At 42.3% G+C, this 15,534-nt stretch overlaps 1 protein-coding gene across 32 annotated transcripts in view; it reads left to right on the top strand.

Annotated features, from left to right (window-relative positions):
• ASNS (asparagine synthetase (glutamine-hydrolyzing)) overlaps positions 1 to 15,534 on the top strand; it is a 164,369-nt gene that overhangs the window by 56,106 nt on the left and 92,729 nt on the right. For 2 of the 32 annotated variants that reach the window (XM_081531574.1, XM_081531569.1), the window contains one exon: positions 2,982 to 3,057. The exons of 29 other annotated variants lie outside the window; for them this stretch is intronic. The gene's annotated coding sequence lies outside the window, so the exon portion shown is untranslated. Of the gene's footprint in view, positions 1 to 2,981; positions 3,058 to 9,353; positions 10,391 to 15,534 lie in introns of those variants that run through there. One more of the 32 variants, XM_081531560.1, reaches the window with a different exon arrangement.

Raw genomic sequence — 15,534 nt, 5'->3', positions numbered from 1 at the left:
TGTACATACCCAACAGGATATGTTTTTGTACACATAGTCATAATAGTTTGAAATTTCAGAAATCTAGTGACTAAAAAATAGAACAGTGTAATTCCAAGCAAAACAAAACACGTTTAACAAATACATAAAAGATGTTTAACCTTGTTTACAAAATTAGAGGATGACAAATAAAAATGAAACTTTTTCAGAATCAGCTTGGAAAAATTAAGATATTGAAAATATCTTATGTTGGTGAAGGTTTTGAACAAAAGTTTCTCTTCAACTATTGGCATAAGTATAAATAGTCAGCCTTTTGGAAGGAAAATTTGGCAGCACTTACCAAAATATGAATGTATTGATTTTCTGTTGCTGCTATAACAAATTGCCATAAACTTTAGAGACTTTATACATATTTAAAACACACAGATTTATTACTTTAAACTCTATAGGTCATAGTTTAGTATGGCTCTCACTGGATTAAGGTCAAGATGTCCTCTGGTCTGTCTCTTTCTAGAGGCTTTAAAGGAGAATCTGTTTCCTGTTTATCTCCATTGCTGGCACATTCAGTTCCTTACAGATTTGTCTGAGGTCTTCATTTTCTTGCTGACTGTCAGCTCAGGGCAGAACCAGAGTCCACCTGTGGTCTTTGGCTCAGGGTCTTCATCCTCTGTCCTCAAACCAGCTATGATGGCTCACGTCCCTCTCACACTTCACATCTCTTCCTTCTGTCCCAGCTCTGACCCAGTAAGGAAAGTCTCTTTACTTTTAAGGACACATGTAATTAAATTGGGCCCAGCCAGATAATCCAGGATAATCTCCCCATCTCTAGGTAGATAACCTTAATCATGTCTGCCAAATCCCTTTTGCTCTGTGAGAGAATGAATTCTCAGGTTCTAGGATTAGAGCATGGACATCTTTGGGAGGGGGTGGGAAGCATTACTCTGTCAATCTCCATAGAGTATACACTGTGTTGTACCTAGAAATTACACAGAGAACTGCAACAGACACCTTAACACCTGAGGTGAGGGAGGTGGGAAGATGGAGAAAATGTAAGATTTGCAAAGAATAATTATCATTAACTCCTTCAAACTTATCAGCATCATGAGATGCTAAGGAAAATATGGAGAAAGGCTTTCAAAGTTGTCTGGGGAAATTTTTAAATCAGTATTATTTATATTAGATTATTGCTATGCTTAACCAAACTATCGACTGAATTTGGGGGGAAGGGGGAAGGACATTTTCAAATATTCAAGAATTATAATCTTTCCTCTAACACACCTTTCCTTAAAAAGTTACTCAAGGTGGATTTCAGCAATAAGTGAGAGTAATCGAAGGAAAAGGAAGATGGGGGACACAGGAAGCAGAGAAATAAAGTCCCAGGATGCTTGCTGGGCAGCAGCCCACAGAGAACCCAGCCCACATTGGAGCAGGAAGCTTGAGGACTCCAGATAGAAATGGTTTAGAAAGACTGCAGGGTGGATAGGACTAGCTCACAGGGGGCTTGGAAATACTGAGGCTGTTATAAAGGTATAGAGTGCATGTGTGCTCAGTCGCTCAGTCATGTCTGACTCTTTTTGCGACCCCATGGACTGTAGCCTGCCAGGCTCCTCTATCTGTGGAATTTACCAGGCAAGAATACACTTCCTTCTCCAGGGGATCTTCCTGACCCAGGGATTGAACCCATGTCTCCTTCACTGGCAGGTGGATTCTTTACCACTGAGCCACCAGGGAAGCCCAAGGTAGAGAACACATGGCCCAAAATGAAAGTAACATGTTCTGATTTAAGTAACTGATGAAGTGTACAAAACCTCAACTGTGTTTAAACCACAGTTTTTTACCAGCTGTGTTTTAAACCACTCTAAGCAGCAAATAAGTAGCCACTTTTGTGTGAAATACTGTAGTCAGAGCAGTGGAACTGTAGAGGAGAGTACAATGCCTGTGTACACATCACACCTGGACATATTCGTATGTGATGACTGTGTGGGAACATGTCTGGAAGGATGCCTGCTATGATGTTAATAACAATTGTAGTTGGAGATGGGATTTGAGTGATTTCTTTTTGTTTATCTGTGTTTTTCAAAGTTTTCTAACATGATCCTCTGTTTGTCAGCTGTTTTATTTAGATGGGATCAATGATTTTAAAAACAATGTAGAGAATACTGTGACATTAGTATGTGGAAAAAACATAATGGAGATAGAAAATATTTTCTAACTTCTGGCTTCAGTGCTAATAAGCAAAGTGGGAAAACTGGTCACCATCTATCCCTTTGAGACCTAGCAGGACCAGCAAAGAGGCCAAAAGCAAACAAAGGGCCTTCCGTGTGTACATTCAAATTGACTGTGTCTTAAATTGCCAAGTACTGAGCCAGGGACAGGAAACAGGAACAAGATATAGTCTCTGTCCTGAAGATGCTCCAAGTCAGAGAAGGAGCAGACCAGGAAAACTTTAGTCACATCACAGAGTGAAGAGTACTGGGCTTCATGTAAACATGGAGTGCCCTGGAACCCCAGAAAAATGGAAGCCCCCCTCAAACCAGGGAGAGTCCTGTGAGGCTTCTTATAGGAGATGACCTAAGATGTGTTCGCAAAATCAAATAGGAGTAAGCCAGATGGAGCACATGGAAAGGGCATTCTTGGCAGGGCAGTGGTGTACGCTGTGGATTGGGAAGACCATGGTAGGCTTCCCTGGTGGCCCAGTGGTAAAGAACCCGCCTGCCAATGCAGGAGACACGGGTTCGATCCCTGATCCAGGAAGATCCCACATGTCACGGAGCAACTAAACCCATGCACCACAACTATTGAGCTTGTAGTCTAGAGCCCGGGAGCTGCAACTATTGAGCCCACATGCCCTAGAGCCTGTGCTCCACAATGAGAGAAGCCACCACAATGAGAAGCCCGTGCACTGCAACTAGACAGTAGCCCCACTCACTGCAACTAGAGAAAAGCCTGAGCATCAGTGAGGACCTAGCACAGTCAAAAATAAATAAAATTATTTTTTACAGGAAAGACCATGGTGATCCTGTAACTGCGAGTGGAGTTGAGGGGGTTGGAGCCTCAGGGGCATGTAATCCTCACATGGTAGGTAGGAGATGGGTTGTGAAGAGGCTACAAAACCTACTAAAGTGTCTGGGTTTTTACAGTGTTTACTCTGGTGGTTGCATATGAGATGGAGTGAAAGGGAATGGGATCAAGGTTATGATGTGAGGGTTTAGAAAGAATATATGTGACCCTCATGGAAGCCCCTCCCAACCCACCCTGTCTAGTCAGATTCCTCTACCTCCCCTACCCTGTCATTGCACCCTGCCTGTTTCCTTCTCAGTACTTAGATTTCTCTTCTTAAACTATTTTCACCACTTACTGGATTATAGTCTCTCTTCTCCACCCCCCCACCACCACCTGCCATTAGGCTGTAAGCCCCACAGGGCAAAGACTGTGTCTGTTTCATCCACCAATACACTGCATATAACTTACACCTAAAGAGTTGTGGGCACTCAACAATTGCCCAGAATAAGGCAGCAGCGATGGAAAGGAGAAGGCAGATTTGAGAGTTAAGATACAGACTAGAGAGAACCTGGTGATTGATTGATTTAGAGAGTTGTGCTGAAGTAAGGGTTGTGGTTGGAGAGCATAAAGATGAGTTTTCCAGGGGCCTGACTCAGGAGACATCAAACTCAGCTGGTGGTTGTCCGTTGAATGTGGGTGGGGTGGAAAGGAGTGGATTGGGGTGAGAATGTGTTCTCACTAGCGAGCAGTTGCAACCCTGAACTCACCCCACAGGTTTAACTCCCCTGCCTTCCTGCTCTTTCAGTGATTCTTAAACTTTGCTGCACCTTAGAATGATGTATAAAAACCTGACAGGGGGTACTTTCCTTAGATCAGTGAAATCTATCTACCAGTGAAGATAGGGATGGAGCCTCCATATTTTTAAACTTTTAAAATACCAGTATTCCAGTGAGCACCATTGTCCCATGAGTTTCCAGATGAGCAGACCCCTTCCTGCCCTTTGTCTGAAAACCCCAGGCTTATCAGTCATCTCACTCTGCTGGCTCATGGCTGAGCCATCAGCTGACTTCCATTCCTCTTCACCAGGGTTGTGTCCTGGCACTGAAACCCTTCTACAAATATTTGTGTCTTTTATATGCCACTGCCTGGCATGTATGTCACCTCGGCCAATATTTATACTTGTGGATGACTACACTTAATGCTTAATGGTGTGTTTGGCTTAAAAGGTATAAAGGATGTGAATTATTTGAGTTTTCCTGTTTCCTTTTGAACCTTGGAAAATATCCAGATGGTTCTCTTTAGCCCTTATTCATTTTCTTCAAACATTTCACAACTGGGGCCAGTAAAAGTAGACCCAATGACACAATACTCAATTTCTAATTTCTTGCCAATAACCAGGAAGTATCTTGTGGGTTGGTGGTGTGGCGAGGAAGAGGGACAGCATGTTGTGTAACGTTGTAACCAACACAAAATTGGGTTGTGGTTATCTTCTGGGTTAACCCCTGGTGGTTTTTCATTATGGACATGACTACAACTGTCTGGTTTTTCAGGACCCCAGATGAACTACTGAAAGTGATGAGGCCCAGGAATGAAACTTCATTGTTTGAAAGTTAATTTTAAAAATCAATAGGGTTTTTTTTTCTTCAGAATCTGTACATGATTTGACAATTGAGACTGTTTGCATCTTATTTTCTGAATTTGGTTTCTACACACATTCTTTGATCCTGAAGACAAATTTTGTACTTGCAGACTTTGATTTGTTCTATGGCAAAGCTTCTGGAGGATCTTCCCTATTGGTTCAGATAGTAAAGAATCTGCCTGCAATGCAGGAGACCTGGGTTCGATTCCTGGGTCAGGAAGATCCTCTGGAGAAGGGAATGGCAACCTACTCCAGTATTCTTGCCTGGAAAATTCCATGGACAGAGGAACCTGGTGGGCTACAGTCCATGCAATAACAAAGAGTCAGACATGACTGAGCAGTCTCTCCCCAGTGCTCGGTTTGGCATTGCCTGATCCAAAATGATTTTTGGGTTTCCCTGGTGGCTCAGATGGTAAAGAATCTGCCTGCAGTGCAGGAAACCTGGGTTTGATCCCTGGCTTGGGAAGATCCCCTGGAGAAGGGAATAGCTACCCACTCCAGTATTCTGGCCTGGAGAATTCCATGGACAGAGGAGCCTGGCAGGCTACAGTCCATGGGATCGCAAAGAGCCGCACACAACTGAGCAACTTTCACACACAAAGCTTCTGGAAGTGCTGCTGGGAGAAGAGATGGCTCATTTTCAGGGTGAGCCTAGTGAGGGGGCAGAGAAAGGCTCTTGCAAGGGGCTTGAGCCCTAGGTGCAAAGCCAGGAGGCTGGATTTGGTTGGAGGAGCTGCAAGTAATGGGATGACTGGCTTATAACAGGGTAAGGTTGGGTGAAAGGGTAGAATGAAGAGGTGGGTGGGCACAGGGGTCTCATGCACTCAAGTGACATCCCTACAGCCTGCAATTACGCCTTCCTCTTCTGCATCCCGCACATCCAGCTTCCCAAAGTGTGAAGTGTTAGTCATTCAGTCGTGTCCAATTCTTTTCAACGCCATGGACTATAGCCCACCAGTCTCCTCTGTTCATGGGTTTTTCCAGGCAAGAATACTGGAGTGGGTAGCCATTCCATTCTCCAGGGGATCTTCCCAACCCGGGGATTGAACCTGGGTTTCCTGCATTGCAGGCAGATTCTTTACCATCTAAGCCATTAGGGAAACTGATAAGTGTAGATCTGGTCATTGTGCTTTTCCCTTAAAAAACAAAAATAAAACAAAAACTTCACTATGTTTTCCAATAAGACCAAATTCTTTAGACTCCCTCAGTCTAGTTGTGAGACTTTTTTCCTGCTTCTTTATTTAAAGACAAAGTATAGAAAACAAAAACAAACAAAAAAACCAAGGACAATGCAGGAAAGCTCTGGAGTTCCAGGAGACATTCCACAAGGTGAACTAACCAAGGCCATTTATTTTGCACACACGGGATTGCACAGCCTCTTTGACTAGAACATGTCAAATTCCTTGCAAAGAATTTTGCCTTTGGGAGAATCCCTGAAAAATCCTTCAGTGTTTAAGTCCCTTAAAGAGTCAAGCAACGCTTGTACTTGAGAACATGTAGATTATCTTCAAATATCTTCTGATATTGACTTCTAATATAATTCCACAGTGGTAAAAGAACAGACTCTGTATTTCAGTATCTTTAGACCATGAAATTTTTGCACCTTGTTTTATGTCCCTGGATATGTTCCAGCATCTCCTAGTTTATAGTCTATGGGAACTTGAATAGAATTTGTATCCTACTGTTGTGTGAAAATTGTATAAATCTTAATCATGTTGACTTGGTTCATAGTGCTTTTCAGATCTACTATATCCTTCTACTTCTTTGTGAATTCATTCTATTAACTTTTGAGAGTTTGATATTGAAACTTCAACTAAAAATCTTAACTTATCTACTTAAAAAATAATTGTAATATATAGTGGAACTATATGTAACCTTGTTCTGTGTTTTCCAAGTCTCCTGTAAATGTGTTACCATAGTTTCATAATTTAAAAACTAAGAAGGAAAAAAAAAAAGAAATGCTTATCAAGTGGGTTATTACAAGAAAGAAGCAAGATCTGCTATTTAAGACCTCACTTCTTTCTCATACCAACCTTATTCTTTGGCCAATTTTGTCATTTTGCAAATGTTCCTTACTCTTTTAAACCTCCATGTTTTTGATTAAAGGATTCCTTTTTCTCCGCCCCCCCCCAGAATTCCTGTTCTCCATCTCTACCTGGGAAGGCTTATCATGTTTGACGACCTAACTGAAATGTGATTTCCTTCATCCAATTGCATTGTCGTTCCAGGTGGAAGCGCCTTTTATCTGTACTTGATTAGAGTTTAATATTTTAAAACTTTAATTAGAGTATAATTTACATGTATTGGCCAAAAAGTTTGTTTGGATTTTTCCGCAAGATGGTACAAAAAACCTGAACAAACTTTTTAGTCAACCCAGTATTTCCTAAAAGTAAGTGTACAGGTTGATGAAGTTTCATAAGCTGAACACACTTGTGACGCCAAGAACCAGAATGTCACCAGCACCTAGGAAACCCTTTCTCCTGTCCCCCCTCCCATCCAAGGGTAATTACAGTCGACAGATCAGGGCACAGATTAATTTTGAGCTTCAAAAAAGCAGGATCACAACTGCTTTTTAAGAGTATATGCTCTTTCATATCCAGCTTCTTTCCCCTAATATTATGTTTGTGAGATTCATTCATGTTGTTATAGTATTTGTGGATGATTCATTCTTATGGCTGTATAGTATTTCATTGTGAGAATATGCCACAAGTTATCTTGCATCCTACTGTTGATAGCCTATTTGCTACTTTGAACATTCTAGTATACACCTTTTGGTAAAAGTTTGTGTGCATGTCTGTTGCCTGTGAACATAGGAGTAGAGTTTTGGGGTCATAGGTGCACATATGTAGCTACTGCCAGACCAATTTCCCAAGTGACTGCCTCACTGTATACACCCACCACTGACGCACGAGAGTTCTAGTTACTCCACATCCTTACTGTGACTTGGTATCTTCCATCCCATCCATGCACCGAATACACCTTTCAAAGAGCATCTACCACAGAGTTTCTATTCAAGGCTACAAAGAGACCCAGATCAATGTATAAAGTAGAACAACCCCTCCCTCCCTTCAACTCTTCTGCCTTGTGAGGTGTTTTTTTTTTTTTTTTTGGTTTGTTTGTTTTGTTTCGAACACAGTATTTGAGAAATAAAATTTCTTCCTGATTTTAAAAACTAAGAGAGCATAGGAAACCTGATGTGCTGGAAATGTTCTATATCTTATACAGTATGATGGTTACATAAGCTCATAAACATGAATGAATTAAAAAATTAATAGAGCATCATCCAATTTGTATACCTTTCTCCAGTCCCATCCCAGCAATCAGTGTAAAGAAGACACTTATGTGAATACATATTCAGAGTAGGTTCTTTCCAGGCTGGGGAGCAGATTAGTGGTTTGAATGTAACCCAGTCTGGAGGTTCTCAGAGAAGCAAATTGACCACTTGCAACATGGTGCCTATTTTTCTACCTCAGTTGTCACCCTAAGTTTAGTTGATGGAAAAGGGGAGAAGAATCAGTGTGTATTTCTTCCAAAGACAAGTTGGTTCTAAATTAAGGGGTGATACTGGTAAACTCCAGTTTCCTTCAAATACATGTTTGTGCCTTGTTTCAGTTCAGTTCAGTCGCTCAGTCGTGTCTGACTCTTTGCGACCCCATGAATCGCAGCACTCTAGGCCTCCCTGTCCATCACCAACTCCCGGAGTTTACCCAAACCCATGTCCATTGAGTGGATGATGCCATACAACCATCTCATCCTCTGTCGTCCCCTTCTCTTCCTGCCCCCAATCCTTCCCAGCATTAGGGTCTTTTCCAATGAGTCAACTCGTCGCATGAGGTGTGCCTTGTTTACTCCACTGCTGTTTGTATTGGGCACTCCGAAGCCTAGAGTTTTGGACTAAAATAAAGATCAAGCATAGATCTAGAAATCTTTAAAGAACAAAAAACCGTAAGGTGTCATTTTTATTGTTTTTTGTCCCAAAACAATATTGCCACCTATTGGTAGAAAAGGAGAACTTTATCTCAATGTTTTAACTGCAAGCAGTAATGATATAACCATGGATGAAAATAAGCTGTATTAATTCAACATTTTCACCTTGACCTGCTCCCACCACCTTTCATAAGAGATATAGCTCATAGGCTTCTTAAATGACACAAAATCAAATACTTGATAGGGCTTTAAGAATCCCTCCAGAAAGCTGGTATCACTGCCTTCTATATTTGCTTGAGAGAAATTTTTGTTGTTTCACTGTTAGCTATCATTCCACATAACAATATTTTAAGATCAAGAAACTACTTTTTCTGTCATGTGTGTTAGTAAGTTCTCCCAGTAAATCTCACACTTATTAGCAGAGATGTGTCCTCACACTGTTTTGTTTACAATATTATTTTGTTGAAAGTTTTCACTTTCATCTCAGGTTCAAAGGATTTGTTAATAAAATGATCCACTTGTTTTATACAAATAAATAATGTCAGTATTTATTAGAAGATTATCTGGCTTGCTTTCAGTATACTAATACTAAAAGAAAAAAGAGATAGAAACAGCAAAGGATACATCACTAATTAGGTTTTGACCAACATCCAGACTCAAACAGCACTGGGAAGTCCGTGACACAGCACATCTGGAGTCCTAATTGGGAAAAGGTTCCAGGCAGTGCATCAGCTCTGTGGGTGGGACTTCAAAGACTGAGTTCCTGCTTATAATCCCAGGATATAAACTGATATCATCATCAGTCGCTCAGTTGTGTCTGACTCTTTGCGACCTCGTGAACTGCAACACACCAGGCCTCTCTGTCCATCACCTACTCTCAGAGCCTACTCAAACTCATGTCTATCGCATCGATGATGCCCTCCAACCATCTCATCCTCTGTCTTCCCCTTGTCCTTCTGCCTTCAAGCTTTCCCAGCATCAGGGTCTTTTCCAATGAGTCATTTCTTCGCATCAGGTGGCCAAAGTATTGGAGTTTCAGCTTCAGCATCAGTCCTTCCAATGAATATTCAGGACTGATTTCCTTTAGGATGGACTAGTTGGATCTCCTTGCAGTCCAAGGGACTCTCAAGAGTCTTCTCCAACACCACAGTTCTAAAGCATCAATTCTTCGGTGCTCAGCTTTCTTTATAGTCTTACTCTCACATCCATACACGACTACTGGAAAAACCATAGCCTTGACTAGAGAGACTTTTGTTGGCAAAGTAATGTCTCTGCTTTTTAATATGCTGTCTAGGTTGGTCATAACTTTCCTTCCAAGGAGCAAGCATCTTTTAATTTCATGGCTGCAATCACCATCTGCAGTGATTTTGGAGCCCAAAAAATAAAGCCTGTCACTGTTTCCATTGCTTCCCTGTCTATTTACCATGAAGTGATGGGACCAGATGCCATGATCTTAGTTTTCTGAATGTTGAGCTTTAAGCCAACATTTTCCACTCTCCTCTTTCACTTTCATCAAGAGGCTCTTTAGTTCCTCTTCACTTTCTGCCTTAAGGGTGGTGTCATCTGCATATCTGAGGTTATTGATTTTTCTCCCAGCAATCTTGATTCCAGTTTGTGTTTCATCCAGCCCAGCATTTCTCATGGTGTACTCTGCATATAAGTTAAATAAGCAGGGTGACAACATACAGCCTTGACGTACTCCTTTTCCTATTTGGAACCAGTCTGTTGTTCCATGTCCAGTACTAACTGTTGCTTCCTGACCTGCATACAGGTTTCTCAGGAGGCAGGTCAGGTGGTCTGGTATTCCTATCTCTTTAAGAATTTCCCATGTTTGTTTTGATGGTTTCATGTTAATGCTGTTTATTTTGTCTTAAAACTTGGAATGTTGTTAAGCCTGGGGCTTGGTTGGCCAGCTCCCCTCCAGGGGCTCAACAATCTCAAGAATGTTCCACCATCTTATCTATGGTGCTGCAAGGCTTGCACTCACAGTAGGCAGTCACTCAGCCACTCATAGTCAGGGCAGTGTCCAGGCAGGTTAGAAGCAAGGTCAGAAGCTTATTCTGCTTTGTCTCTGAAACCTAAACAAGACTGTTTATTTAATTTCCCTAACAGATATTTGGCAAAGTCTACTTTATTAACTTCAATTTATTACATTTTACCATTTTTTTAAATTGCTGAATATAACCAAGTTTTCCCTTAGCATGAAAACAAATGCTTTTAAAAACCATAATTAGGGGAAAATTGCATTCTTCTCTGATAAAATATTATCTCACGATAAAAACATGTCAACAGTAATACTAGTTGCATATCAAAGACACCATAAAACAAAAATTGCACTAGTAAAAATGTTCTGAAGACATAGGAAACTTGGCAATTTAAATTTTTAGTGCATCTTTTTCTTGTGTTTTGTTTGTGTATTATTTTGCCAAACATTTATGATTGTTGTTGTTCAGTCACTAAGTCGTGTCAGACTCTCTGTGACCTCATGGACTGAGCACGCCAGGCTTCCCTGTCCTTCACTGTCTCCCAGAGTTTTCTCAGATTCATGTCCATTGAGTCGATGATGCTATATAACCATCTCATCCTCTGCTGCTCCCTTCTCCTTTTGCCTTCAATCTTTCCCAGCATCAGGGTCTTTTCCAACGAGTTGGCTCTTCACATTAGATGGCCAAAGTATTGGAGCCTCAGCTTCAGCATCAGTCCTTCCAATGAATATTCAGTGTTGATTTCCTTTAAGATTGGCTGATTTGATCTCCTGGCAGTCCAAGGGACTCTCAAGAGTCTTCTCCAGCACCACAGTTCAAAAGCATCAATTCTTTGGGGTTCAGCCTTCTTTACGGTGCAACTGTCATATCTGTACATGACTACTGGAAAAAACATAGCTTTGACTAGATGGACCTTTGTTGGTAAAGTGATGTCTTTGCTTTTTAATATACTGTCTAGGTTTGTCATAGCTTTTTCCCAAGGAGCAAGAATCTTAATTTCGTGGCTGCAGTCATCATCTGAAGTGATTTTGGAGCCCAAGAAAATAAAATCTGCCACTGCTTCCACTTTTTCTCCATCTATTTGGCATGAAGTGATGGGACAGGATGCCGTGATCTTAGTTTTTTGAATGTTGAGTTTTAAGCCAGCTTTTTCACTCTCCTCTGTCACCTTCATCAAGAGTCTCTTTAGTTTCTCTTTGCTTTCTGTCATTAGAGTGTTATCATCTGCATACCACTTGTTGATATTTCTCCCAGCAATCTTGATTCCAGCTTGTGATTCATCCAGCCTGGCATTTTGCATGATGTACTCTGCATATACTGGAGGAGGGCATGGCAACCCACTCCAGTATTCTTGCCTGGAGAATGATGTGGACAGAGGAGCCTGGCAGGCTACAGTCCATGGGGTTGCAAAGAGTTGGACATTACTGAAGTGACTGAGCATGCACACACTCTGCATATAAGTTAAATAAACAACGTGACAATATACAGCCTTGGACTCCTTTCCCAGTTTGGAACCAGTCAGTTGTTCCATGTAAGGTTCTAACTATTGCTTTTTGACCTGCATACAGATTTCTCAGGGGACAGGTAAGGTGGTTTGGTATTCCCATCTCTTTAAGGATGTTCCACAGTTTGTTGTTATCTACACAATCAAAGGCTTTCGTGTAGTCAGGGAAGCAGAAGTAGATGTTTTTCTGGAATTCCCTTGCCTTCACTGTGATCCGATGAATGTTGGCAATTTGATGTCTGTTTCCTCTGCCTTTTCTAAATCCCGCTTGTACATCTGGAAGTTGTCAGTTCACGTAATATTGAAACCTAGCTTGAAGGATGTTGAACATAACCTCATAAACATTTATTAGGAACTTACTATATGTTAGCACTTAGCTAGAAGCTGGGAATACAAAGATTAATGTGACAGCCGGTGCCCACTGAGAGGTTGTACTCTGGGCGGGTAAGACAGACACAGAGACAGTATTAATTGTAATACTTTTAATACTTTGTAGAAAGTATAGTTACCAAAATATTCTGAAGACACGGTGAGAGGCACCTCAATCCTGATGGAAAGATGGAGGGGAGAACAGCTTTGTTGGGGGAAACTCAAGTCTGTTTCCAAATACGTGTTGGCTTGGCAGAGGGCAGGGGTTGAGGGTGGTGCAGGGCTAACGTGGAGTTTGAAGTGTCTATGGGATTTCCAGGTGGAGCGGTCAACTTCCCATTTGGAGATGGGAGTCAGAAGCAGGTGCATAGGATAGAGAGTGAGAGATAGATTTGGAATTTCACCCAAGAAACTCTGTAGCAAGAAAAGACGCATGGCTGGGGATGAACATCTGAGAGGGCAGAGGCATGCTGGCTCCCAGAGAACCTCCAGAAGCAAAGAATCAAGATTCCCCAAGAGAACAAGAAAGTTCAGTCATGGAACCAGGGGGACTCATCCACAGCCTTGAGGCCAAATTGGCCAAAAGTTTCACTTTGTTTGGCTCCTCAGGGTTTCTAATATTTTTTAAATAGTTGCCAACTTCTAAGGGTTGAGTGATGCCTCATAAAATCTGCATTTTTAGCTGCCCATGAAGCACTGGAATATCTGGCTATGTAGGGCCTAGATTCCTCACAGCTGCACAGCAGCAGCCCTTTTGCTGTGGCAACGGGCTCTCCAGGACCCCACAGGCTCATATCTTGAGGTGGCCATTTCATTCATTGAGGTGACCTGCCTGGCTCCTCTGGGCATTTACATCTGGGATCTTTCCCTAGAATTTCAAGAACAGTGTGATCTCCAAATGTCCACTGCAGCAGAGGAATGACTAAGGAATGAGAGACTCTCCCCTGCCTTTCAATTAGTAGATTGTGAGTCACCAGAGTGACCTGAGGAAGGGAAGATTAAGAAGATTAAGTAAACCACAGAAGCAAACGAAATTACCATGGATTAAGGAGTGGCCAGGAGGGAAGGAAGAGCATGGTGAGGATAGAGGGGCAAGTGACCTTTTCTATTAAGGGCCACAGAGCAGATCTTTTTGGCTTTTCTGGCCAGATGATCTCTGTCACAACTCTTCAACTATTCTGTTGTTCAGCACAAAAGCACCTATAGATAATATATAAACAAATAAGCATGGCTATATTCCAGTCAGATTTTATTTGCAGAGATAGGCTTTCTGTGGCCCACAGCTTGTCCAGATGGTGTACACTGGGTCAGGGGTAGGACATCAGGTTGAGAGGAAAGCCGACAGGTCTGTAGACAAGGGGAGGGGTTGGCAGAGAGGAGACACTGAAGGTAAAGAAAAACAGGAGAATGATTGATGAGGCTACGTGGGAAGCAGGGCAAGGCCCTCTGTGGGGGTGAGGGGAGGAAGACCACGCCAACCAAGGCAAGAGCTGAGCAGAGCTGGAGAACGAGTTTGCAGGGTGTGAGTAGAAGGAAGTCGGATGCCGACCCTGCTGCTGCTGGTGCCAGTTTTGTGGATAAAGTAGGAATGAAGCAATCAACCGAGAGTCATTGAGAAGATGGGATGAAGAAGCTGGTCAAAAACAACAGAAAGTTGACAAACCGTGCTGAGAGCTCAGCTGAGCTTGGAAGCCACAAATAAATGTGTTGTCTCATTGTTGCCATTCTGCATGGCAGCAGCAACACCAGAGTTTAGAGTCAGAGAATGTAGATGGTGAATTTTGAGATAGTAATTCAGAACACATGGGTCTCGGTTGAGTAGTTGTAGATGAGGCCAAGAGGGTCCTGCAAGATGGGAAGGAGAGAACAGGTCAAGGAATTAGAGGGGTTTTATGAACAGATCCAGAGGGTGTGAAGATTGTTGTTCAGCCAGTAAGTCGTATCCGACTCTTTGTGACCCCATGGATTGCAGCATGCCAGGCTTCCCTGTCCTTCACTATCTCCTGGAGTTTGCTCAAATTCACGTCCGTTGAGTCAATGATGCCATCCAGTCATCTCATCCCGTCACCCACTTCTCCTGCCATCAGTCTTTCCCAGCATCAGGGTCTTTTCCAATGAGTCAACTCTTCGCATCAGGTAGCCAATGTATTGGCTCTTAAGCTTTAGCATCAGTCCTTCCAATGAATATTCAGGACTGATTTCCTTTAGGATTGACTGGTTTGATCTCCTTGCTGTCCAAGGAACTCTCAAGAGTCTTCTCCAGTACTGCAGTTCAAAAGCATCAATTCCTTAGCACTCAGCCTTCTTTATGGTCCAACTCTCACATCCATAGATGACTACTGGAAAAAACATAACTTAGACTAGACAGACCTTTGTCGGCAAAGTGATATCTCTGTTGTTTAACACGCTGTCTTAACTTTTCATAACTTTTGTCATAACTTTTCTTCCAAAAGAAAAGATAAGTGTAAAGATGGAGAGCAGAAAAGATACAGGAAGTGATTTGAGAACAAATGATTGGGGTTTAGAATTTCTGCATTGGGGCATTCCAAGATATTAAGATGCAGGTCAGGCTCTTTTATTAGGGGATTGAAATGCAGTGCAGCAAAGGACAGTCAGTATCGGGAAGTAAAATTGCTCACTAGCTATCTTCACAGAGGCTGAGATCTCTCAGGATTTGGAGTGAAGGGGCTTTCACTCAGTGATAGAGAGTGACCTGAAGGCAGCAGATGACAGCAATGAGGAGGAGTGGGAGGACATGTGTCTGTCTGGCATGGGCATTCACAAGAGGTGGGAGCAATAAACTCCTTCTAGGCTCGCAGGCACCTGTTTGTAGCCCTGCGGAGACAGCACTTTCCATTGCCAAGGAGACCAGTTCATCACTATCTCTACAGACAGGCCAGTTGGGGCCTGTTCAAGATATGGAGGAGGAGTGTGTTGCTCACGTGCTTACCTCTCTTTACAAGTCCCTACAAGCCCCACTGTGAGCTTTCTCTCAAACTTCTGTGATGTAGTCCTGTCAATAGAGAATATGTGGGACTTCCTTAGTGGTCCAGTGGTTAAGAATCCACCTTGTAATGAGGGGGCACGAGTTCAGTCCCTGGTTGGGGAACTAAGATCCCACGTTCCTC

Source organism: Giraffa tippelskirchi, chromosome 10 (genome assembly GCF_054371585.1).
Source record: "Giraffa tippelskirchi isolate mGirTip1 chromosome 10, T2T-mGirTip1v1.2.pri, whole genome shotgun sequence".
NCBI classification, from domain to species: domain Eukaryota; kingdom Metazoa; phylum Chordata; class Mammalia; order Artiodactyla; family Giraffidae; genus Giraffa; species Giraffa tippelskirchi.
The sequence above is the reverse complement of the archived record's forward strand: the minus strand, read 5'-3'. Positions and strand labels throughout refer to the sequence as shown.